We start from the raw sequence: 26,601 nt of genomic DNA, 5'->3' as shown, positions 1-26,601 counted from the left end.
TAACAGCCCTTGTAAATAGGGCAAGGCGTGTGTAGAAGCACTGCCTCTCCCTGCGCCTAGCTGCACGGTCCTCACTTATCTCAGCACAGAGTGCCTCCACGGCACACGTAATGCCCCTGAAGCCCACCCTAAGTTCTCTCTGAATCTACCTTATGCTTCTTCCCTTCAGGTGCTGCACTTCAAGCATGTTCCCCTCAAGCCTTCTGAAGACTGTCTCCTCTCCTGCGGCAGATGAACTTGTGGATAGACGTGCCCTGCGTCTGGATGGTATTGCTGGAATGGGACTTAGGAGTGATCGAGCTCCGGGTAGTGTCTCAGACTGCCCCTGGACTTGGTGGGCACCTTCATCAGTGTCTTGTGTTTCATCCTCCAGCGGTGGCAATGCTGCCACTGCGATGCGCCGGGGGCATTTCGCAGGGATGACTGGGCTGCCCTTCTCCTCCTCCTCCACTTGCCCTGGCACTGCTGCGCTGTGGGACTCATACTCCCCTCTGGTCTTCTGTCCCTGTGTTTCTTTCGGTAGTGTGGACGTAAATGCACACATTAATTTGGTGTCCAGCCATTTAAACAAAGCATTAAATTGTTTATCTACTAAAAATTTTAATCGATCATAGACAGAGTCCATTATTATGTCAATTGGAATGTCACCCGATCGTCCCTGTATACCATGTGCAATTGTATGTTCAGTTTGTGTATGGGTGGAGTTGATTCCATCTTCGGCTGTGATCAAGTCTACGGTGTCATCCTGGGTTTGCTCGATTGGGCCTGTTGTGACAGCAATGGGTCCTCGCCTCCACATGCTTAGGGGAGTAGGTTGAGTTTTTAGGCGAGCAGGCTGTTTTTTCTTACTGCTAGTGGGTTTGGTCACTCCTCTCTTTCTTTTTTCCCCCCACTATTTTGCTGACCGAGGCCAAATCCCCACTAATGGCATTGACTTAAGGCTTCAGTTGGCGTTCTGAATTGTCCGCATCAACAGCGGCAGTCTCAGTTTCAAAGCCCTCGGACAACATTTCTCACTGACTGGGGGTGCTGGGGGTGCTGATCAATATATTTGGGGATAATGGGAGAGGGATAGTTGAATTACCCTGGTTAACTCCGCCTGACAAATGTAGATGGGGTGCCAATAGGCTCATTGAGAGTCTACTTTCAGTTAACTCGATCTCTGTTGTCACCATATTAACTGCTTCTACAAGCATGCTTTCAATGGTGGTGGCAGTTGAGGTCTTTGGGCCAGATATAACTGTACGTTTCCCCATGTTGTTTGATGTCACTCACCTTTTAATGGTGCTTAGAGGGGTTGCCCGGCCCGGCCTCCTCTGGCCCCTGACGGCCACAGACGGCCCGCCCTTTGCCCGGGCTTAGCCCGGCGCACACCGGCGCATGTACCGTGCTGCGGGCCACCGGCTGCGCTTATGAGGAGCCTTGGCGCTGCCTGGTGATGTCAATGGCAGGCGCCTGGGCTGTGACTGGGGCTGCTGGGAGCTGTAGTGTGGGCCCGGTTTGGATCGATCAGCGGCCGTTCCCCTCACGGCGTTCGCGTTCCTGAATGCCTGCAAGTGCCTGCAAGCCCGGCAATGACCCAGAAGGTAAGCTCCAGCAAGACGAAAAAGGCACGTCCCGTGCTGCGGGGCACCGGCTTCGCTTATGAGGAGCCCTGACGCTGCCTGGTGATGTCAATGGCAGGCGCCTGGAATGTGACTGGGGCAGCTGGGAGCTGTAGTGCTGGCCCGGTTTGGATCAATCAGCAGGCGTTCGTGTTCCTGAATGCCTGCAAGTGCCTGCAAGTCCCGCAATGACCCAGAAGGTAAGCTCCAGCAAGACAAAAAAGGCGCGTCCCGTGCTGTTGGGCACCGGCTGCGCTTATGAGGAGCCCAGGCGCTGCATGGTGACGTCAATGGCAGGCGCCTGGGCTGTGACTGGGGCTGCTGGGAGCTGTAGTGCGGGCCCGGTTTGGATCGAACAGCGGCCGTTCCCCTCACGGCGTTCGTGTTCCTGAATGCCTGCAAGTGCCTGCAAGCCCCGCAATGGCCCAGAAGGTAAGCTCCAGCAAGACGAAAAAGTTGCGTCCAATACTTTAGTAGCTGATATATTATTTATGAAACATGAGGTTACTACATATTCAGATATTCTCATTCTGACTTTTCTGTGTCTTTTTGCATTAAGTAATTATATATGGAATTTGTGGATAATATCATATATTTACTCTCTAAATAATGTTTAGCAAGTTGCTGGATTTATTGCAGCTATTATGTTCATGCTTTGAATTATTTTCTAGCTCACTCCTGTAAAAAGTTAGGCTTTATGAATCTCGAAATAATCCCTTCCCATGTTAGCCTATGGATCTAGCAATCTACACTGGGGTACTCAAAATTGGCGGTTTTACCCTCACGGGGAATATAACACATCTTTTATAATGTCCCTGCTTATTATCACACTGCACCCTGCCCTTGGGCACCTAGAGTAGACCTTAGGGGTGACTTATGTGTACAAATAAGGTAGTATAAGACTTTGGAAGTACTTTTAATTCTAAAGTTGAATTTGGACATAGTGTTTTTTTCAAAAAGCAGTCTGCAAAGCAAGGCTGCCTTTAAAATGACAGCAGGCACCACAACAGTGCACACCTAAATGCACTAAATCTACTGGGCCTCTAACCTTACATGCCCTACTATATACCAGGGACTTACAGGTAGGTTGTGAGTACCAATTGTAATTACCCCTAAATCCCAAATACTATTTAAACAGGGGACTGGCACTAAGCCTGGTTAGCTGAGCCCAGGGCACAATTAGAGTCAGTAACTACCAGTATCAGTCAAAACATGGGGGTGATCTGGGCAAGAAGAATGATTTTCTCACAGGTATATTGAACTAGACAAGGTCACCACAATGTGGGTGTGTTTATACTTCTGAAAAGTCATGCATGGGAAATGCTTTTCGGCTAGGTAGCAGCACCTCAGACTTAGAGACATTGATGGAAGAGGGTAAAACGTCTGCAATACATGGGATTCTGTCATCCTTGTATAAGCTCAAGTTTCTAATTTATTTATAATTGGTGACTTGTGATGCAACCGGTCAACAATTATAAAGAAAAGATGTATAACTCTACTATAAGTTATTACAGACGAGTTCTGATGCCACAATATCTGCTGCCAGACCCAGCAGCCGAGGTAAAAGGCAGGTTAGGTCAGGTCACGGAGCATAATTAACACAGCTACGTAAAGCAATGGAAACAGAACATTGCTTTTCCTTCTTCAGCTCTATTTTTTAGCTTAGAATGACAAGCAGAGTATGTTTTGCACTTCTTCGATAGTTAGAAAAAAGCTAGAATCTTTCTCCATGCTACGCATTTTGAGCTACGGCAGCCTTTAAAAAAAATGACTTCTATTAAACCGTTTCTAATATTTGCTTGGAACAAAAAAACGTACAGGTTTTTTATGTGTTTAATTTTGCACTAGATGTTTTATTGTCATTCTTCATGTTTCTAAACATACTCACTTTTTCATGTGAAAGAGCTACAGGCCAAGTGGTTTGGAGGAAATTTGGTTATGTGACCATGTATTATATGAGACAAAGAACCCCAAGCATACATGATAAACATATTGGAAGTCACCTCGGAGTTGCATAACCTTATACAATTTCACAGCCTTTGGCTTCGTTCCTTTATATGGTTATGCAACTCCTTGGTGACTTGCAATATCCTCACAGTATCTGGCATGGGTTCATTTATCCCACATTTTATTCAGAACAATTGTTATAAACCTCTGATACCCAGCTCAAATATAAAAATAAATGTACCTTGTATTATGAAAAGCTCATGCCCACCATCAATATAAAGACTTTGCCCTACCCTATCCACAAAGAAAAAATACCCAAATGCACCATTGTCCCAGTACACATTGTCCATCCGAAACCAGAGTTCATGCAAATGGCAATGTCAGAGGGCCTAGAAATTGTGACCTGGAAAATGAGAATTGGCACATGTAGCCTTCTGTTGCAGTGGGCTTCGGCTGATGCTTGTTACTTATCAGTTCTATAAGTGACTGATGTTTTCACGTCTATCTGAGACATTGACATATAGTCAGTCTCTGCAAGCTACTGACACTGACATCCCAAATAATCCAGAGAAAATCTCCTGGAAGATAGAAAGATACGATCCAATGCGCCTCTCGCCAGGACGTCACAGGCTGAGAATGTGCTCTGATACGAATGTATCTCCGGAATATTTGGGTCGCATTTTATCATTTATTCGCTCTCATCTTAAGCGTGGGACATCTCGGCGAGAGAGCCTTTTTGGATCCTAATTTTCCCTATCCAGGAGACTATCTCTGGTATTCTAAAGTTGTCTTTTCAATTAAAAGATTCCCGGTTTTGACGTCATTGCCCACATATAACTACAGCTTGACCTGCTTATACACACAGACAGACGTCGAATAGTATGGTTTATCTATATTAATGTGATTTCTACTGCTCCATCCTTAGAGATATTCCTACTCACATGGCTACACACATCAGAGTGTACCCATTGTCTTGTAGAATCCTCACCTAAAGTAGAGACACTGTTGAAGCCACAGTATATCATCGCCGATATCCAGAATAAGTTAAATGTGCAATAGACGGTTACCTGATGAAGGTGTGTATGCCGAAACGCGCGTTGTAGACATCTGCCGCACTGCCTGAATCAATGTTTCGTCTATCATATGGATTTGTATATATTCATGTTGGCTGTTGAAATTAATTCTTTGGAAAGACTATTTTGTATCTTATAAGCATAATTGAATTTTTGTAATACTAAATGAATCATGAACTATACAAAAAAATAAGCAAATACATTTATCATGTTAATTCTTTTTATGTGTACACATTGTTTCAATTAGGGTGTTTTTGATTACATTTAAATATCCTACACACAGAGAGGTATTCTTATGAATAGGCCTTGTTGAAATTCTCTAGCTATAATTTTCCTATAATAGCTCTATTCCCTTTGTTATAGCTAGCTGTCTTCATAGGGGTCCCTTGTTTCCTAAACAGTTTACCTTTGTGAATCAGGCCGTTAGTTAATACAGAGCATGTAAGCAGCTAATACTCAATCAATAAAGCATAATGTGATACCCTTTTTAAAGCTATCCCATATGTTGTGTTTGCACATTCAGTGTAAAAACAGAAATTGAAATTAGAGAGATGATCTTGCCTGAAAATAGCTTAAACATTTATTATAGTCCATTGACTAAGTATAGTTGACTTTCAGAGACAAATCTCCAAAGGGAAATAATAAATAAAGAACGATTACGCTTTATGAAGTTTCTGTTATTGCCCTAACACACACAAATAGGCATACTATAAGCTAGACGCTATAAACACATTGAGATGGCAAATATGAAAACTCTTCTCTCAGGTAAGATCAATCTTCATGAGTTGGTTAGGGTAGATAGAGATACTGTTATGAGCAGTCTCTCATCTGATGAAGTGTTACAAAATATGTTTTCCAAACACTAGTAACAACCTACTATTTGTGACCAATCAGGTGGAATATGTCACTCTACAGAGTCTCCATTCCACTAAAATAATTTTCACTGTAAATTAAGAGCACCAAGAATATTTAATGGTTTCTTATTTGACTTGGACAATCTTTCAGTTGTGGTTCTCTGCAATGTTTATGTTTGAAACATACCTTCATGTGATTGTTTTTGAGAAGGCTGCTAACTCTGTGACGAGTTTTAAGTCCTGTTCTATACCCACAGAGCAGAGACAGCAATTTCACTCTTAGGCAACTTTACGTTAGTTACCTGCATGCTGTGACTGTGAGTCTTTATTAAGAAGAAAGGCCAATTTGGGTAAGCAAATACCTCTATAAAAGTGCTTACTTCTTCTCTTCATGAAAGTAAAATAGCATTTTAGTCATATTCGGCAGAAATTCCTGTAACTGACAACTTATTTTAAAGAGTTTTGGCATCCTTCGGCCACTTTTAACATCAAAGACTGCTTTGAGTTTTTGCAAGAAATGGTTCAATATTCCTAAAAATTGTTTTCTTTAAGAGTGAGAGAAACTGCATAATTTTCTCATCTGAAGTGTTTTAAAATTCCATTAAAAACGTTTGCTAGTGTCTTTTTTGATTTTTGTTTCCACACAGAGTAAGAAAGTCCTGCAATATAACATCAGGTAAAGGCTTGTAGTAAAATGTTTCTAATTAAGCTATTTTCTACATGAGTGAGTCTTTCGAGTATATAAATCATACAAAGTGTCATAGAATTTCAGTAAATTCCTGTAACGCAAATTTAGGGAATTATGGGACTTTCACAGCATAGTTAACATTTCTTTCAGTCCTTCTCATAACTGAGTTGCTATTGCGTCACTATCATAGGGAACCGCTGTAACCCTGGGACAAGTTTTGTCATTTTCATTTATATCGAGTACCATCCGGTCAGATAATTTTACCCCATACATTTCGCTCCCTATGGTCCCTTAACAAAATAGACACAACATATAAAACTCAACTAGGATAATTTGCTTTGAGGAGGAGAAATAATGCTGATCAGTGAAACTCTCAATATAAAAATCATGCCTCAACTCGTCAGGGTGGTTTTCTTAAGTTTAATGAAGAGCCGAATCTCAAATTTTGTAAACAGTATTTTACAAAACAAAGTCCAGGGGTTATGAATCGTTCCCTCTTTAAAGCCATTAAAAGAGAAGTGGTCACCTCTCTGAATTTGTTAACCAAAAGTAAGGCAGCTATAGAGATGGTAACAGGAAACCAAATTGTACCCAATATTTCACTGTGTTATCTATCCTGGCCTTACCCAGCTCTCCCTTCCACTGCTACTCTGTGATTGAGATTTCAAAAGAGGTGGGAGCAGTCATAAATTATGATGTGAAAAAAGTGTTAAAAGAACGGTAAGAAGATTTTTGAAGAAGAATGCTAGGAGAGTTCATTTTATTAGAAAATCTAGCCAGCCAATTGGATTTTTTCAGAGGATCGGGGTCATCCAACTCCCTTAAATGACATGGTAATAATTAAAGCCATAATATGACAAGATATGTGTTGGAGGTGGACCAAATGAGTCTCCTGCTTTTGAAGAAAACCACTGCCTCTAAATTCAGTCCAGGCCAGCAACTATAAAACTTTAAAACTATAAAACTTTTCCGAATCCTTATAGTCCTATTATTGATATGTCATTTGTCCTAAGCATGCGTCGAAATATATTTAGCTATCTGCATTGAGATCACAGGATAATGATCTGCTGAGATTTATTGAGAACTAGAGTGGACACAAGGATTTCACTTCTTGTCTACTTCATTTTTATTCATCAAAAATACAAGCCATTGGTCTACATCTGATTGTATTTAATATAGCTCAGAGGTTTGATGAATGGACATCTTTTTCTTATTAATTAGGACTGCTCAGTAACCATATATGTATTGGAGATTTTATTACTTATATGGTGTGTAGACACAATATAATGTGTAAGGTGCACTACTAAGCAACTAAGTAATTATCAGCAATAAGAATCCTACTACATTTACTACTATTATTAATTCTTCTGCTATGTCTTTATTCAGGCCGAGAATTCAAAATTTGAACGGTAATAGGAAAAATCAAGCAGTAAGAAATTGGGTCACTGTTTATGGTTGACGGGGTGAAACCCCTACTCGAGCAGCCACCACGATCCTTGTCAGGGTGAAGTCACAAGCTAATCCCAAATTAAACTCTGCTTAACCTTCTGATAGCCTGGCTCAAAAGCAGTCAGGCTTAACTTAGAGACTATGGGTCATATGTATGAAGCTGTTTTGCGATCGCAAACACTGCAAATCGCAAAAAACTGTGTTTGCGATCCCAAAACACAACTTTGCTATGTATGAGGGACATCTTGATTGCAAAATTGCTAATCGCTAAATTAGCGATTAGCAATTGTGCAAAAAATTGAATCAGCAAATATATTTGCGAATTATCAAACAGCTACACCACAACAGCTAAAATCGCAATTGAGGACTTCTCAATTTGCGAATTCGCAAAACGGAATGCATTAAAAAATTAATTAATCGCAATTACCACCAAGTCTGAACAGGTGGTAACCAGGTTCAACCTATTTAAAGAGTCCCACAATGCCACAGTATTTTTCCACAATGGCTGGGGTGTATGTAATAGCCAGGAGGCTGCGACTGAGAACTGCTGCACAGTGGAGGAGATGCCAGGAAAGGATCTTCAGAGCGCCCATTACCCTGTTCCAGCGGACTGAGGATGAGATCCATATTAACTACAGGCTGGATGAAGAGAGCATCCTGGATTTAATAGAGGTGCTCAAACCCATACTTGAACATCCCACACGCAGGACACACACCATCCCCACCCATGTACAGGTCCTGTGCTCACTGCACCACTTGGCTTCTGGGAGCTTCCAGGGGGTGATAGCCACAGCAGGAGGGGTCTCACAGAGTGCACTTTCGTGCTTTTTCCACACGTTCCTTGATGCAATGGTCGAGAGGCTGCATGACCACATCCACTTCCCCAGCACACCACAGGCACTAGACCAGACCAAGCAGGAGTTCTATCAAATTGCACAATTTCCCAACGTCATCAGTTGCATTGATGGGACCCATGTCGCTATCTCCCCCGCCTCCCAGAACAAGCAAGTGTACAGGAATCAAAAGTCCTACCATTCCCTGAATATACAAGTGGTGTGCAGTGCCAAGCACATTATCACTGACATCGTAGCGAAATACAGAGGTAGCACCCACGACTCATTCATCTTCCGCTACAGTGGGATCCACCATCGACTCACAAATGTGGAGTTTGGTGAGGGCTACCTGCAAGGCAATTGCATTGGAAACAAGGACACACTAGTAAAGTACAACAGTGGCAGGACAGTGTTTAACCTATTTGCTCTCGCCCCACAGGTGACAGTGCGTATGCTGTCCGTGACTACATATTGACTCCGTACCTGAATCCTGCCAACCCTGGGGAGTGGAGGTACAACTGTGCCCACACAGCCACCTGCAGTACCATTGAGCGGACCTTTGGAATACTCAAGAGCCATTTCCGCTGCCGGCATAAGAGTGGAGGTGCACTACAATATAGCCCCAAAACCTTTTTGCAAGATTGTGTTTGCATGTGCCATGCTGCATAACATCGCCACCAGGAAAGGCACCCCAGTGGAACTCACCGATTCAGAATCATCAGATGAGGAGGGGCCAGCTCCAGGATGCAGGCCAGCTGGTGGTATTGGTACGGCTGCCGGGAGCCAGAGGCGAGATGAGATCAAACTGAACTATTTCTAGGTGAGAAATGATGACACAATGGTATGTATTCTTGCAAGACTGTGTTTAATTTCCTTAAATTCAGGATGTATTACGTCACACAATGTAGGAATTATTGTCCCGCACATGCTGGACACACAGTGCGAATAAACAATACTTCACAAGTGTCTGTAGGCAATGGGTTAATCCACCCATTGCCATTTGGCAGTCAGGGCACCTCAACGGAGGCGCTGACGGCTCATAGCTCCTCGCCCTGAGTGCACATTACCCCCTTCAGTGGCATCTGCATCCCTGCCATGAAGCACACTACGCACCTGTCCTGTGGGAGCGGTAGAGGGATGCTGCTCCTGCTTGATTGGGCATCCTCCTCCAGTGAACTGAGGACTCCTGTTCCAGCAGTGGCAACTGCCCGCAGCTGGTCCACAGCACATGTGACCTGGACTAGTCCCCTGGCCACATCCTGGGTGCAGTGTGCAACCTCACGTTGCATGCTGATGCTGTGATTGCACTGAGGTGGCTGAGGCCAGACGGTTAACAGCCCTTGTAAATAGGTTAAGGCGTGTGTCGAAGCGCTGCCTCTCCCTGCGCCTAGCTGCACGGTCCTCACTTATCTCAGCACAGAGTGCCTCCAGGGCACCCGTAATGCCCCCGAAGCCCACCCCAAAGTTCTCTTTGAATCTACCTTATGCTTCTTCCCTGCAGGTGCTGCACTTCAAGCATGTTCCCCTCAAGCCTTCTGAAGACTGTTTCCTCTCCTGCGGCAGATGAACTTGTGGATGGATGTGCCCTGCGCCTGGATAGTATTGCTGGAATGGGACTTGGGAGTGATCAAGCTCCGGGTTGTGGATAAGACTGCCACTGGACTTGGTGGGCATCTTCATCAGTGTCCTGTGTTTCATCCTCCAGCGGTGGTAATGCTGCCATTGAGACGTGCCGGGGGCATTTTGCAGGGATGACTGGGCTGCCCTTCTCCTCCTCTTCCACTTGCCCTGGCACTGCTGCGCTGTGGGACTCATACTCCCCTCTGGTCATCTGTCCCTGTGTTTCTTGTGGTAGTGTGGACGTAAATGCACACATTAATTTGGTGTCCTGCCTTGCATTTGTAATCCAATGAATTACACTATTTGTAGTTACATGGGTCCTGACTGTCTGTATTTTGCTTTTACTGATGCACACATACGGCTTGAGCCTAGCTGGGTATCACTGCGACACTGTTAGGTGCATGTGACTACATCTCCCATAATGCATTACTGTGGGTGCTTGTGTGCCTGCACTGGACTTGCATTTTTGTCATGTGCCTGGGTCTCTACTGGGTGTAGGAGTGAAGTAGGGAGGTATCAGGGGTGTGATGGCATGCTTCTTACCTTGGGTCTGGGGGGTCAGAGCTGTCAAGGTCTGCTACGCCCCTCACACTCCCTGGTAGTAGGGTTCCCTCGACCATTTCCTCCAATGGCGTGGAAGCAGTGGCAGTGGAGGTCCCTCCACCAGTCTTTTTAGCCTCCTTCAGCCTGGCAGCACCTTTTCGTTTGAGCGCTGGCGCATGTCATACCAGCGTTTTGGCAAATCCTCAACGCTGCGGTGGGTGACACCAATGGAGTTTACCTTCTCCTGTATCTCAGCCCATATCCTTCGTTTTCGTGTCTCTGGCACATGCAGGGATTTCTTCCCAAAGAGGAGCTTATGGCTCACCACCATCTCCTGTATCAAGACCTCCTGCTCCCTTTCAGAAAACTTTTGTTTTCACTTCCTTGTTGTTTCCCCCTTCTGGGTTTCCAGGCTGGCCATGTCTCCTCTCACAGTAGCAGTGCAGTGGTGCCTCAACTCTCCTCCCAGCCTCTCACTCTGCTTCTGAAACTCAGGTGCAGCATGGGTAGTCACACTTCCTGGTTGTGATGTCATCATGCTGCACCTAAATTTCCGATTAGCAGATTTGTGAATCCTTATTTGCGAGTTCGCAAAATTTGAGGATACGCAATTCAGGAATCGCTATTTGGGTATCCGCATTTTAAATTTCAAATTTTATGGAATCTCTATTTGTTTGCGAGTTTTTATTTACATACCGATTTGCGATTCTCAAAATGCGATTCACTATAAATCGCCAATTGAGAATCACAAATTCGATTTTTCATACATATGGCCCTATGTGTAAAGTATTTAAGCAGCACTTCAAAAGTAATAAAGTGAAACACAACACAAGAAAAATCCCTCACCAATTTAGCAAAATAGGGTCAAATGTAATAAATGATTTAAGACTGAGACAGCAAAATGTAATCAGTAGAACCGGAGATATGCAATTTTGAAGATTAAGCATAAAAGTAGCACCAAGAAGCACAAAAAGTCAACAGTGGTTATCTGGTCGTACCAGACTGGGAAAAAGTCACAAGTACAAGATGAGTGTGATGGGGCGTGAGCCTGCTACAGAGGCCAAGTTAGGTCCCTTGAACAAGAATACCTTAAATCCTTGTTCTGGGCCAATGTGAGATCCTGCTTCAAGGCTGGTCACGCAGCCGGGCTATGCAAGGTCCTAGAGTGGAGATGTGTCATAAATAAGGGTGGGTGGGCGTAGTGTTGCCTACTTCGCCCTTTGCAAAGTAGGCGAAGCAGGCAACACTACGCCCACTTTGTGGGCGTAGCGAAGTTGCCCGCCACCCGCCTCCCTCCCGCCCTCCCTAAATGCTTACAATAATTTATGAAATAACTATAAAACCACTTACCTTGTCCTACCGCGTACCCGGGGCTCCCGCTCGTCATTGCGCCACCGGCGCGCGCGTCCTGGATGCTAATGCGCATGCGCGGCCGGCGGCGCAATGACGAGCGGGAGCCCCGGGGACGCGGCAGGACAAGGTAAGTGGTTTTATAATTATTTCATAAATTATTGTAAGCATTTAGGGAGGGCGGGAGGGAGGCGGGTGGCGCGTAGTGGGGCTACGCGAAGTGCGTGGGTGGGCGTAGTGTTTTGCCCACTTTGCGTAGCTTCACGAAGCCCCACTACGCCCACTACGCCCACCCTTAGTCATAAAGCAGAGGTTTTGGGAAAGTGCGAGGCTGGGATACGAGGCCCGACAACATCATGAAGGATACTGTTGATGAGGGGGTTGTGATTGGAAAATTCTGCGTTGAGATGCATCTTGCAATGGCTGCTTCAGAAGGATCTGCTGGGAGTGCACTGCAAATTCCTCCGTCTTTGCCCTTGAAACCATCAATGATGGGCATGTGATATGAAGGCTTATGTTGAGGATGAGTCTCACAATGACAGTTCCATGGAGGCTGCGGACTGTGATGCAAAATCCTGCATTGGGATTACACCAGACAGAGGTTCCGATGCGGAGTTGGGTGAGGTAAGGCACTGTGCCACGGCTCTGATTCAGTGTTTCTGGAATTCATGCGTTGGTTCTACTGGTACCACAGATGAGCTGGCTTACCACATTCAGACCCACTTCTAAAGGTCCAGAACTGGGTTGACTCCACTTGTAGGGGAGGACTAACAGCGGGCAGAGGCCAGCTATCAAAGTGTTTGGAGCATACTGGCCCTGACACTCTGGTCAGGAGGCCAGTCAACTAGACCTTGTAGTCACTCTGGTGGTCCTGGGTTCAAATGCAGGCACAGTTCTTCACTCAGGCAGCAGCGCAGAACAACAGGGCAGCAAAGTAGCTGTCCTTGCATCAAAGCAGCACAGAAGTCCTTCTTCTGAGACTTCAACACATCCAAATGGACCTTGAAGAGTTTGGTCCAAGGTCCTATATTTATACCTTATGCCCACTTTGAAGTAGGAGAATTTTCTAGCGGCTTTCATTCCACTCTCCCTCAAGGTGTGAAGCATCACCTTCTCTCTGCTCTGGCCCCATCCTCTCTGGGACAGAAAAGACTAGTGATAAACACTTTGTGGGAGTGTTCAGGCAGAGCCTTTGTGATGTGAAAGTGTGGTATGTGACAGCTCCTTTTCTTCGTTAATTCAGAGCGGCCCCTGTTATCAATACCTATGGCCCTTAGTCTCCCTGTCTAAGAGCAATGCACAAAGACCAACTGCCAGCAGAATTGTGAATACAAATCTGACTGTACCATTAAAGAGGGTTTTTAATTGCAATTCTGTAGATACCATACACTACCTGCTTGCAACTGAAAGATACCACTGGCTAAATATGATTAGGAAACCCAATGTTATCCTATGTGAGAGGTAGGCCTGGCAGTAGTGATGAACACATTTAAGAGTTTTTCACTTCTGAGAACTTGCAAAACTGAAAAGTACATGTCCACCTATTATAAAAACACGGCACCCATTCCTCTGGGCTGTTCATGGCCTACCCTTGGGGTGATTTATATGTATTAAAAAGGAAGGTTTGAGTAAAGCACAAGACTTATTTTGCCAGGTCGAAATGGCAGTTTAAAACCGGATATCCAGACTGCAATGGCAGGCCTGAGCATGTTTTGCAGGACACTTGAGGGGGTGGCACAATCAGTGCTGCAGGTCTACCAGTAGCATTACATTTTGAGGTCCTTGGTATATAGGGTGCTACTTCACTACTAAATTCAATGTGGCAATTGGGTATAAGCCGATTCTACCATGTTTAAAGAAGAGAGCACAGTCACTTTAGTACTGGTTAGCAGTGGTACAGTGCACAGAATCCTAGAGCCAACAAAAATGAATTCAGCAGAAATAGGAGGGATGAAAGCAAAATCTTTGAGGGTGACCCTGAAAGCGGGCCATGTTCAACCTGACCCCCTCCTTCCAAAAGCCTGGGGAAAATGATCAATACTTTGAGGGGCTTCACTGCATACATGATAGAACATGGGCAATGGCCCTCTACTGTAGAGGTCCTTGTCAATTCTATACCCCTCTGAACTCAGTTGAATCCCAATCCTTAGTCACTGGCTCACAGAGAACTCTTCTCCTCACCTGTGGACCCTGTCTTTGCAGCACCTAACCTTAACTTGCTCACAGATGCATCCCAGTAGGCAGACTGTACCATTATGGCCAACAATGTGATTTGGGCCAATTGCATCCCTTGAATCAGACTTCTGTCCCCAACCCAAGGAAAACTCTGCCCTTAAGGACAGCAACAAACAGAGGTCACTAACAGATGTCAGTGTATGGAGCCAGGTCTGACAACATCCACAGTGCTGTGACATCTGAGGATTCTCAGAGTGGTGGGCATTGACCTGCAGTGTTAGACACCCCTTTTTCACTGTCATTTCCACCGTCAGGGGTGGTAGCCTGAGACTGGCAACTCAGCCTGGGGCCTGTACTCTGAGGCTAAGGTGGGGTCATGGGTGAGTCCTTCCTCCTACTCCATCTTGGCCGCTGTGCCCTTTGTTTGGTATTGAAAACCTCAGAATTCTGAGTTTAAGGTACCCTGGGCAGATGCCCCTCCCAGCTCTCCTGACACTGGTAGCAACTCATTCCCCAGAATACATTTGGGGCCTTATTATGAGGCCCTTATATTGCTGTTGCATGACCTTTTGTGATACTGCAGCAGGGAAATATCCTGCCATATTTACAAAGTAACGCATCAAGGCAGATGCGTCACTTTGTAAACCCCTGCGCATTATACTAGCGTCAGGTATAATGTATCCAGGGTGGGTGTTTCAATGCAGGAAAACCAACTAGAAGTGATTCAGCGAAATCTATGAGATTTCACTGCATCACTTCTAGGGCATCACTTCGTCAAATCCTTACGCCTGCTTGAAGCAGGCTTAAGAAGTGATGCAGGACTTTTCACATGGGGCTTGCCCATGTGAAAAGAACATTGCTGGAGTTGCATCCGTTTTCAGACACACTCTAGCAATGCCCCAATTGTGGGACTACATATACTTCAGGAACACTGACATATCTGTAAATCCTTGCGACATGGAGTGCTGTACAGGGTCATGGGGCAGAAAAAGTCCTGCCTCTGGGCCTGAGTTACCCTACACACCTGACGCGTGTCTGTTCTGTGGAAATTAGCATTTCCACAACCATAGTTTGGCTGGCCTCTGTGTCCCCCAAAGCAGTGACTGGGATCATACTTACTTCAACTTGGTGGAAGTGACGACTACCACACTCAGAGATCACAAGTCTACCCTCTGAGTCCTCCTCTCAGCTAAGGGAGATTAGGGTATGGTCTACCTCTGGCCCCTGGGGATTGCCCATCCCTAAGGCCATATTAGCAACCTTCGTAGCTGTCCCACCAGTGAGTTGCTCTTTAGAATGGACAGAGTCCCCCTGCTTGAGTCCCAATTGGAAATACTCAAAGCAGAAGGGTTGTAAATGGAGCACCTTGGGCCACAGCCCTCCAGAACCTCCTCCTCATTTTTCAGAAGAAGCATGGGAACCCTTTCCTCTCTCCTTATGCTGGTACTTGCCTTTGTCCTCATTCACCTCTCCCACACTCTGCTGGAGGACCCAAACTACCTTTCTTGGGGTCACTCTCGGGTACCTTCTAGATACACTGGCATTAATCCAATGGTCCGCCTCCCTAGCAATCTCCCTGGGATAAGTGGGCTTACTGTCTACAAGGTGTTGGTGCAGATCTGTCAAACATGGACTGAATGTCATGACTAAGTCTGGGCGGTGAACTCTGCTCCACTCGCTGAGTTTGCAGAGTTTGCTGAGTTTTCCCCACTCTGTTACGCGGAGCTCCCAGAGTTCTGAAAAACTCCACTCAGCCTAGCTGAGCAGAGTTTTTTCCTCATTCGCGATCATCAACATCGCATTGAGAAACCGTCTGTTCGCGTTGAGAAAGCTGGCGCTCGAGTAAAAGTCTACTTGAGCATCAGAAAGGAAGCAGTGCCCGCTTGCGCTGTGCATGGTGCCTTTCGCGATGATTGCACCGGGCGGAAAAGCGCCTGGCACTGAAAATCACTGCAAGCAGCAATTATCTAACGCACTCTGATGCTTGTAGAACTCCACGTAGCAAGGCAGAGGTTTTTTTCCACTTCGAGGAGTTCAACATTGCAGAACTCCATGGCTAAGTCACGACCCCTTCATGCACCCTTTTTGTAGTTGGCCTGGGCGTACGGCTCAGGTTATGTTATCCCTGTTTCGCCCAATGACTCACTATGAAAACTTGCCTGAGTTTCCCCTAGACCACTGATTCCACTATCCTTGATTCAATGTAGTGCTATTCCCCAAACCATAAATGTCCTTAATCCTCTACACTGCGCATGATACCCCTGTGACTCCTTATGGCGTGCTATGATTACATGCCCAAGTTTCCCAACTCACCCTGATACCATTATGCCTTGAGCTTGCAAGGTTTACCTGAACAGGCAAATCAAATGCTTTTTGTGCTCCTGCTGTTTCTGTGGCCTTGGAGTATTTTTCCTTGTTCACGTTTAGACAAAACAAAACGTTTTGTATCTTGTTATTTGATTTCGTCAGTTAGTTTGCTGCTGCTTTTCCTGTGAGGTAAAGCCAATGTACCAACAAGAGTTTACTTCAGGAGTCTTGGAGAACCTTCCAGTTTGCCATATGAGCCACTTGCCACATGTGGTCTGGTTGCATGCATTGGACCCTGAGCTTGTATATATAGACCACACCCATTCCAGAGCCCCTTGCTTGGCCTCCACACTTTAATGAACCAAGCTTCCTACCTTTCCACTCACCTGAAGAACCGACCAAGCCAGGGCAGCACTCTTTCCAGCTGCAGTTCAAGTTCTCTGATGATTCTCTGGTTCAGCTCCCTCAACACATCCTTTGTCTCTGCCTCCTGCTCAAATACTCCAGTTTCTAAGATACTTCCTGAATCAAGACTTCGAGACCTTCTTCAAACTTAGGACAACTTGAAGTATTAGGCTAAGCACCTGATATCAGGTTAGTGCGCACTATCCATTTATAAGTAATCAGGCCGGAGTATTGTTGTCCGCAAGACTATAGACTTGTCTTCAAGTTTTCTCTCAGTGACTTCCCTCCAGTTCACCTTGACTCTTCCTTGGCCTTTGAACAATGGGCCTCATTTATGAGGCCTTGCGTGAGTTTTGCGCTTCCGATGCGTCACTTTTTGTGACGCATCGGCGGCGTAAAACATGCCTCCTGATGCGCACTATTTACAAAGTGATGCATCTCAGCAGATGCGTCACTTTGTAAACCCCTGAGCTACATTATACCTGCGTCAGGTATAATGTATGCAGAGGGGGCGTTCACCCGCAAAAAGCCTCGTAATAGTGACGCAGTGAAATCTATGAGATTTCACTGCGTCACTTTTAGGACGCTGTTGCGTCAAAATCTTGCGCCTGCCTCACAGCAGGCGTAAGACTGACGCAAGCCCTTTCACATGGGGCTTTCCCCATGTGAAAGGAAGCATTGCTGGAGTTGCCTCACTTTTGTGACACACTCCAGCAATGCGTCACTTTTGCGCCTACAGATACGTCAGAAATACTGACGTATCTGTAACTCCTTGCGACATGATGAGTCATATTATTAATATGAAGCATCAATCATTTCGCAGGGAGAGCGCAGTGAAAAGTGATGCATCGCTGTTTTCACGCAGTGATGCGTCACTTTTCATAAATGAGGCCCAATGTTTCCTGCAATGACAAGATCCTTTGCTCTTTGTTTCTCTGAAGAATAGCAGTGGATAGAGAATTCTCCTTTGAATGCTTGATTCATGTGTGATCCTTGAGCCAAGTTCAATGTGCCTTGTATACTTTGGAAGTGCCATACTCTAATCCATTTTCCTAGTATACCTTGAGAGTGTCATACTCAAAGTTGTTTTCCTAGTACATATTGGGGTTGTCATACTCCAAGTTGTGTGCCTAGTTTTACCTTGGAAGTGCAATACTTCAATCTGTGCTCCTAGTATACAGTGGGAGTGCCAGAAACTCCAACCCATATTTTGAGCATAACTTTGTGAATGCCAGAAACTCCAATCCATTTTTCGAGTGTAACATTGGGAGTGCCAGAAACTCCAATCCATGTTTTTAGAGTGACATTGGTAGTGCCAGAAACTCCAACTCATGCTTCGAGATTTACCTTGGATGTGTCAGAGACTTAAATCAGTATTTGGAGCCCTTCCTCGAGAGTCACAGAGTTTCCTATCTGTGAACCTGGTATCCTACTTCATTTCTGTATTGTAGATGAAGCATGTGAGTGAATGTTATTAAAGTTAATGCACTGACAATGTATATGACGGCCTGCTAGTGTACTGATGGTAATTGTCTAGTCTTGTTGTTTCCGCTATATTTGGTCATCACAAAACCATATTTCTTACATCCGCAGACACATAAGTTCTCAGGAGTGACATATCCCGCTAAGTAGTGTGCATTGCCGTACAGAAGATCCAGTGTAGCAAGTCTTATTTTTCTTATTTTGCCCCTACTGCAAGTCGTGGCTCCTGCGGATAAATGCGGTGGTGCATGGCAGGGGGGAAGTCGACAGACGACAGATTAGGATTTCTTTATTTATTTATTTTCCCTATTCTGTCATCTGTCGACTTCCCCTCTTAGCCCATCCCCACCCAACTGCGCTTGGCTGCAGGGGCTGTGACTACCTATTGCCTTTTCTCCTTGGAACAGTGTGCGATTTAGGAATTTAATCCCCGGATCTCATGCTTATATGAGAGGGATAGGAGGATCAGCATTGAATCCAGTGTTGTCCCCACAATTAGGACCAGGTGAGTGTATGACACTGAATATGTGCTCTCTACCAATCAGATTATACACCACTTGGCAATTCGTCACTTAACTGTTGGGAATCCTTCACTTAACTGCCCTGCACCCAACCATCCAGTGCTCGCAAAAATTATTCACACACGGCAGACAGGTCTGCTGGGGCAGCTTCTGGCTGTCCCTAACCTTCGGCCTATACTTTGTCAGGGTTAGCCTGTACTTCCTGGTCCGGACCTCCTTCATGAGGAGATACTTCATCTTGTCCCTTTTCTCCAGGGCTAATAGGCATCCATCCCTTCATTGGAAATATACCTCAAGAGACTAGCCACCCAATCCTCCTCAGTGATCCAGTTCATTTGTAAGGCAACATCATAACTCTCAAACCAGTTATCTGTGTCATTCCCACAACAAAGTTAGGCACCAGATTGTTTGGGATTTGGAGCATCTTTTTTCCAGTAGACACTGGGGTAAGGTAGCAATCATTGCTCGACTTTGCTTGCCAAGCTTTTATGTCCTGGAGACTTATCCCATGGGATATTATCTTCTCCTCTGTCTTGAATTTTGCAATTTGTAGCCTGAACTCCCTTTCTCCCATCCTGTCATCGAGTTCTTCTGAGGACAAGTTCCTTGAAGACACACTGCTCACTCCACTCACACGGGACTCTCTTTCAGTCAGCTGATGATTTCCCTCCTCAGAGAGCTCCCGCTCAAAGACCCCATCCAGGCTCTCTTTTAATCCTAAATCAAGTTCACCCTCATCAGGATCATATTTGGATCATGATTGGATTGCATCCTTGTGATCTGTTCATCGGAATGGAGGGCAATTTGAACATCCAGCATTCTGTCCTTTTTTCCTACATACAGACTCATCTACTTGCAGTGTTTCTGTAGCTCAGCCCTGCTGAGGCTGCACACGTTGAGCATCTCAATATTCATGGTATAAGACACCGAGGTAGGAAAATTAAATTTAGAAAAAGTAAACAAATAGCCAATCAGGAAAAGAAGGAAAATGTAAAAAGGCTCAACTTGGTCTCAGTTTGCTTATCTGGGATTTAGTGTAACAAACAATTACTCTATGGCACTGCACAAAAACAAGTCCTAATCCTCACAAGTGAACACCAATGTAAGTAATGGGGTTAGAGGTTGAGGCGGGTGAAAAGCTACTGAAGCAGTCACCACAATCCTTGTCAGGGTGAAGCCACAAGCAAACTCCAAATTAACGTGTCTTTACCCCTCTGGTAGCATGGAACAAAAGCTGTCATGCTTAACTTGGAGACAATGTTTTAAGTATTTATGCACTGATAAAGTGAAACAGAACACCAAAAAAATTCCACGTAAAATAGAGTAAAATGTCTTAAATAATTGAAGACCAAAATGGCCAAAATCCAAGAAGTAGAATCGGAGATATGCAATTTTAATGATATAAGCAAAAAATAGCTGCAAAAGATACAAAGTGCCTACTGTACATATCTGGTTGCGCGGACCCACTACAAAATCATGTGTTCAGGCCGACTGCATACAATCTGGTTCAGAAGGAGCTACTGGGCTTGTGATGCAGAGTTCTGCATCATAATTGAGGATACTATTGACGAGGGGCTTGCGATGCGAAGACTTTCATCAAAAATGCGCCATGCAGATCTGGTTCTGAGGAGGCTATGGGCTGCGATCCGAAGTCCTAAGTTGGGGAAGTGTTGCACAGCCATTCTGACGCAGAGTTAGGTGAGTTGATGTGCTACACAGTTGCTCCAGTGCGGTTTTCTGGGAGGCAATGAGTCAGTTAGACTGGTGGCACAGTTGAGCTGGCAGAGCACCTTCTGGCCCACTTCTGACTGGGGTGGAACCTCTCAGGGGGTATCTCTCACAGCAGGCAGAGTCTAGATGCTGAGTTCAAGGTGGTTGAAGCGTTCTGTCCCTGAGGCTTTGGTCAGGAGGCCAGCCGACTAGGAGTCAATCTGGTGATCCGGGGTTAAAGATGCAGGTCCCGTCCTTTACTCAGGCGGTAAGGCAGCAGGGCAGTGGGGGGGCTGTCTTTGCAACAAAGCAGCACATTAGTCCTTCTTCTGAGTCTTCCAAAAGTCCAGATGAATATATTAAAGTGTTCGGGTCTGCTGTCCAATATTTATACCTAGTGCCCATTTTGAATTAGGAGAAGTTTCTGGAGGCTTCCACACACCTGAGGTGTGAGACATCACCTTACGTTTCGCATTGGCCCTTGTCATGAGCAAGGGTGATATGTGACAGCTCCTCCTCCTTGTTAAGTCAGAGTAGCCCATCTTTTCAACACCTATTGCCCTTTGTCTCACTGTCTCTGAGGAGTCCACAAAGATCAACTGCCAGCTATACTCTGTCATGTGACCCAGGGACAGATGTAGGAACCAAATGGTTAGGACAAGAAAATGTCACTTTCTCAAAGTGTAAAGTAGAAAGTTCCTACCAGATGCGATTGAATCCTTGTTTGCGGATGCACGCTCCTTTCGAGATTACAATTATTTGAATTTCCTGCGCCACGACTTCTCTGACAGTTATTAATCAGAGATCACAGAGCGTTTTTACAGTGATTAAGACAAATAAGAACGACTCAGATTGCCTAATCCATATATACATCTGGCAACTGTTTGCAAGCGATAAATTCGGATTAGAAAGTTTAGCTCTCTTGAGCAAGGGGTCGCCACAATATACATGTTGTCCTGAAGAAGGTCTTGCGATTTAACCACATAAGACCGAAACGTCGACTATCAAAGTCCAATTCTTCAATTTTGATTCATCACGCTGTTGACTTTCACTATAAGTGTAATAGGAATCATCTGCTACTATCTATTTAGTTTGGACTTTTATTCAGATGTTTGAAAGGTTAATTGATTTATTCCTTTGAACATTTGAAAATCTCTTGATTCGATTCACGATATAATATGTACCCTATGAATTGATTTATATAAACAAATATATTTTTCATAAAAGATTTCCTGTGTTGCCAATTTTATTACATTGATGTGTTTGAATTTTGTTTCACTAAATATACTCAGACCCTAATAAGGTTTAATCAGATTTATTTCTTTGGTATTAAAGACAATCTGATTTCTGAAATGTTTCTTAAAAACAAATTCCCATGCCGGTACTTTTTACTTTACACAATTCGCCCAAGCCTGCAAGGGTGTATTGGGTTGCCCACCCCATTATATATTACTTTCTCAAAGTGGCATTTACAGAACTGTGATTATAAATCCAACGTTACCTTTGAAGATGGCTTTTAAATATGATTCTTTAAACAGTAAACTTGATCTACCTACATGCTCCCAATTCAAAGTTATCACCTATTGAATGTAATAAGGAAACCCAATGTTATCCCATTGGAGAGATAGGATGGCTGTATCAAAATACAAATGTAAGAGTTTTTCACTACTAAGGGCCATAGGTATCAACACCCTCATTTGCGATTCTCAAATAGCGTTTTTTAGAAATCGCTACTTGAGAATTGCAAAAAGGGATGTATGTAAAAAATCACAATTTTTAGCGATTTCTTAATATTCCTTAATTGCGATTAGCAATTTGCGAATTCGCAATTAAGGAACACTTTCCCATTCATTTCTATGGGCCAGGAGGCCCATAGGAATGAATGGGAAGTTATTCTCAATTTGCGATTTGCAATTTGAGAATCTCAAATTGAAAATAATTTCAAGGGTGCAAGGGTGTCATAAGGACACCCGGATGCACTCCTGAAATTTACATGTGTCCGCATATGGCGCGCATACATGCCCTAAGGGCATGTATGTGCGCCACATGGCACCTTCACAAATGGCAAAAAGTGCATTTGTGAAAGAAATTGCAAATTACCACCAACTTCAAGTTGGTGGTAATATGCGATTTCGTAATGAGAAATCGCACAACTTGGGTGCTTAATACATAGCATTTAAGGAATCGCAATTTTTGATTTCTCAAATGCTGACGCATTAATTCCTTAATTTTGCGATGTGATTTCAATCATACATCGCATTTTCCGAATTTTTTGTCGCAAACGATGCTTTTTTGCGAATTGCAGCGTTTACGACTAAAAACACGGATGATACATATGCCCCTTAGACATGTATAACTGAAAAGTGCATGTCCAACATTTTAAATATACTGCACCATGCCCTCTGGACTGTTCATGGCCTTTCCTAGGTATGACCTATATATATTAAATAGAAAGGTTGGGCCTGGCAAAAGGTTTATTTTTTCAGGAACAGATGGCAGTTTAAAAACTTTACATACAAGCTGAAATGGCATGAGACATGTTGTACAAAGCCACTTAAGTGATTGGCACAATCAGTGCTCCATGCCCACTAGCATTTAATTGACAGGCCCTAAATACATGAGGAACCACTTTACTAAGGACTTACATGCAAATTAAATGTGCCAAATGGGTATAAACCAATTCTACTATGTTTAAATGAGAGAGAACAAGCACATTAGCACTGGTTAGTAGTGATAAAGTGTACAGAGTCCTAAAGCCAACAAAAATGATTTCAGCAAAAATAGGAGGGGTGAAGGCGAACAATTTGGGGGTGACCCAACAGAAAGGGCCAGGCGCAACACCAGCCAAATCAGGAATTTTGAGTGGTGCAATAATACAGCATAACACAATCGGTGTGCAGTATTGCCCCGTTGTTTCTATTTATGCATTCAGCAGGTCAACATCAAATGCTGAAGCCAGAAATAGGGAAAGAATTTGAAAATGACCCAGAGGTATTAAGGATTTTCCTAACTATTCACCATTCTACAGGATAATACTTGTGTGGGCTTGGTAATTTCACGGATTGGAGTTAGCAATCTATCTAGTATTATGATAGTGTAAAAATGTATAAAAAAACTGAAAAGCAGGGATAACTAGTAGCTCAAAATAATATTTACAAAAGAAACCAACACCCTACGTTTAAACATATAATATTTGTAAAAGAAATGTCAATCTGAGAATAAATAAAAATTAACTTAATTTCTGAACCAATCACATTCAAAACTTCAACAGCTAACAATCAGAAACCACAATTATTAACTGTATGGTATTGATAGAAAACACCACAAACAGATGAAGCTGTTGCCAAACCAGCCTGAGAGGAGGGGAGATTGTTGCTCTGCATGACAGAAGCAACTGCCAATCAAACTGAACAGAATTCACATTTATTTGACTAAGAAAAATATATTTAGTCTAGCAGCTCTTAAATGACACCCCAATTAAAAGGAAAATCATGTATAATTTGAACAAAACATTTTTGATTCCCACTACACATTCATCAATTGAAATTCCCTATTATTGCATACATGAAAAAAGAAGATACTTTTCTGAATATTATTATTTAAGAGCCAAAAACACAAACAACCAGCAAGTCACAAATATATATATATATTTTATCTAAATATAATAGCTAACTTAGAACTAATATTTCTCATGTAACTAAACCTACCACAATAAATCAATTTCTTATAAATGATTATCATTTTCAGATCTCGAAAATGTCAACTGAACCAACCTTTAATCCTCATAAAAAGGTAAACCACTGTGAATTTATATGAGAGACACATACTTCAAGGATAACACTGTAAACAAATACAAGCATTGATTCAGAAATAATTACTATTCTAATGGTTGCTGTGCATGCAGATCTACAACTGATGAAGGTAAAGATGGCATTAAAGAACACAACCACCCTCCTTCAGTGACTGAAATAGAAATAAGAGTCCCACAACATGACCTAAAAGCTGTGTCATTTACCTCTATTGCTTCCCCAGGTGGTATATTAAGGTTGTGCCCCCAAATGTCAGTACATCCAGCTCACTATGTGCCACCAGTATTAAAAGTTTCAAAAGAACAAAATAGAGGAGCAGGAAAACAAGCCACATCAACAGCAAAAATCTTGGAAGAAATAGAACCCCCCCATAAAATAAAGTTAAGAAGAGTTCATATTCACACTATAACAATGACAAAGGAATAATAACATTAAACCAGTGACCAATATGGCTAAAGGATCGGACATATAATTAATGGTTTCCTCTCTGCCAACAATACGCTGTAGAGGTACAGCATCTCAGCAACAATATTCCTTTAGGCTATGCCCTTTAACCAAACAAACATGCCACCACCTACCAAGAATGTTATCACAGTATTTCACCAAAAAAGCAATAGTCACCTGTCAAAATAATAATGTATTTTTAATATGCTTTAGGTAAATACAATAACCAAAACCCACTCCAAAATCGAAATACAAGGCTGCTACTTTCATTTCAATCAAGCTCTTTGGCAGCACCTACAAAAACGACACTTAGGCCCTAATAGGATGTCGGCCAGAGTTGCCTCCGACCGACATCCCTGCAGTTTCGAAGCCTTTTGTGTGGTACAATAGTACAATGTACAGAGTCCCAAGGCCAACAAAATTAATTTTCAGCACAAAAACAGTGGTACGTTGACAAAACAACTTGGGGTGACCATTAAGAGAGTGCCAGGGCCAACAGATAAGGAGCCCTATAATAGGCTCCAGAGAATATGATGAGTGGGTAATAGCCTCTGTGGATGGGAAAAATACACTTATCTGAATTGCCGCTCGAAGACTGCTAAAAGGTCTCAATAGAGAACTGGGGAATCCTCAATAGGTTTATGATTTTGGCATACTATGCACCTTAGCATCATATATCGTTTTTATGGCGTGATGGCCTGGGGTGGTGTTTTTATAACTGTTGTTAAAAAACATTTTACATAATTCATAACTCACAGGGTTTAAACACATCATGCATAGCTGCTGCATGCTATTATGTTCCATATAGGAACCCTAATATAGGCTCAGGTAGTCACCTAACCTTTCACCTATATTCTCCCTACCATTACACTACATAACGGTTCTTAGTACTGACCTTTTATCTAGTTTCGGTAATGTCCAAAGATGTCAAGGGGTTTTCTTCAAAAGGCTTAAGCTTTGTTCATTATGCATGAGGATTCTTGGAATCACAGCAGAACAGCAGGCCTACCTCGCCTGCATAGAAACTACGTATAAGGGTCATTCCTTCCATCATCCCAGTCCGACATTACACAGCAAGGTATATCCCCAGGGGGTACAACTTTGGGTGTACATACGTAATCTCTTGCTGAGATAGTCAAAGGAGAAGAGGACTACCATGCCGACACACCGACGCAAGACGCTCAGGCTCCTGCATGCAGATACTTCAGCTCGCAGTGGTCTGACATCCCTTGCAGGGTGTCCCTCTTGAGACCAAGACAGGGTCCCACAGTTTCTCACTTCAGGTAATGGGGTTGACTTTATCCTAGAGGGATTATTAGCTTTACACCCACATACATGCTAGGCAGACTTAGTTACATCTAGTTAGGGACGCATCGTAGGAGAAAATATTCTACTCTCATGTATTTTATATACTTGCCTGTATTCATTGATTTAGCACATTGGTAGAAATCTACTATCCTTTTACTCTGTTAGTGCTTATAATCATTTATATCTGTTACTGCCTAATGGTTGTTTCAGCACACCTATTTTTTACTACAATGATGCTGGTTCAATAAATGCTTATTGAGAAACGCCCCCACCATTTATTCTGTGTATTTCTCTGAGACAAAGTGAGCACGAGTGACTAAGCGAAAAGTAGTACACTGTTTCCACTATCCCTGATGGGACAGGGTTGTCATGTTCGATAGTTGCTAAGAACTATTCTCTCCTTGTATGAAGGGTTTCTAGCTGTACTGTGAGCTAGCTGGTATACAGGTCAACATATTTGGTACTGGTGTCTAGAATCA

Source organism: Lissotriton helveticus, chromosome 4_1 (assembly GCF_964261635.1).
Source record: "Lissotriton helveticus chromosome 4_1, aLisHel1.1, whole genome shotgun sequence".
NCBI lineage: Eukaryota > Metazoa > Chordata > Amphibia > Caudata > Salamandridae > Lissotriton > Lissotriton helveticus.
The sequence above is the reverse complement of the archived record's forward strand: the minus strand, read 5'-3'. Positions refer to the sequence as shown.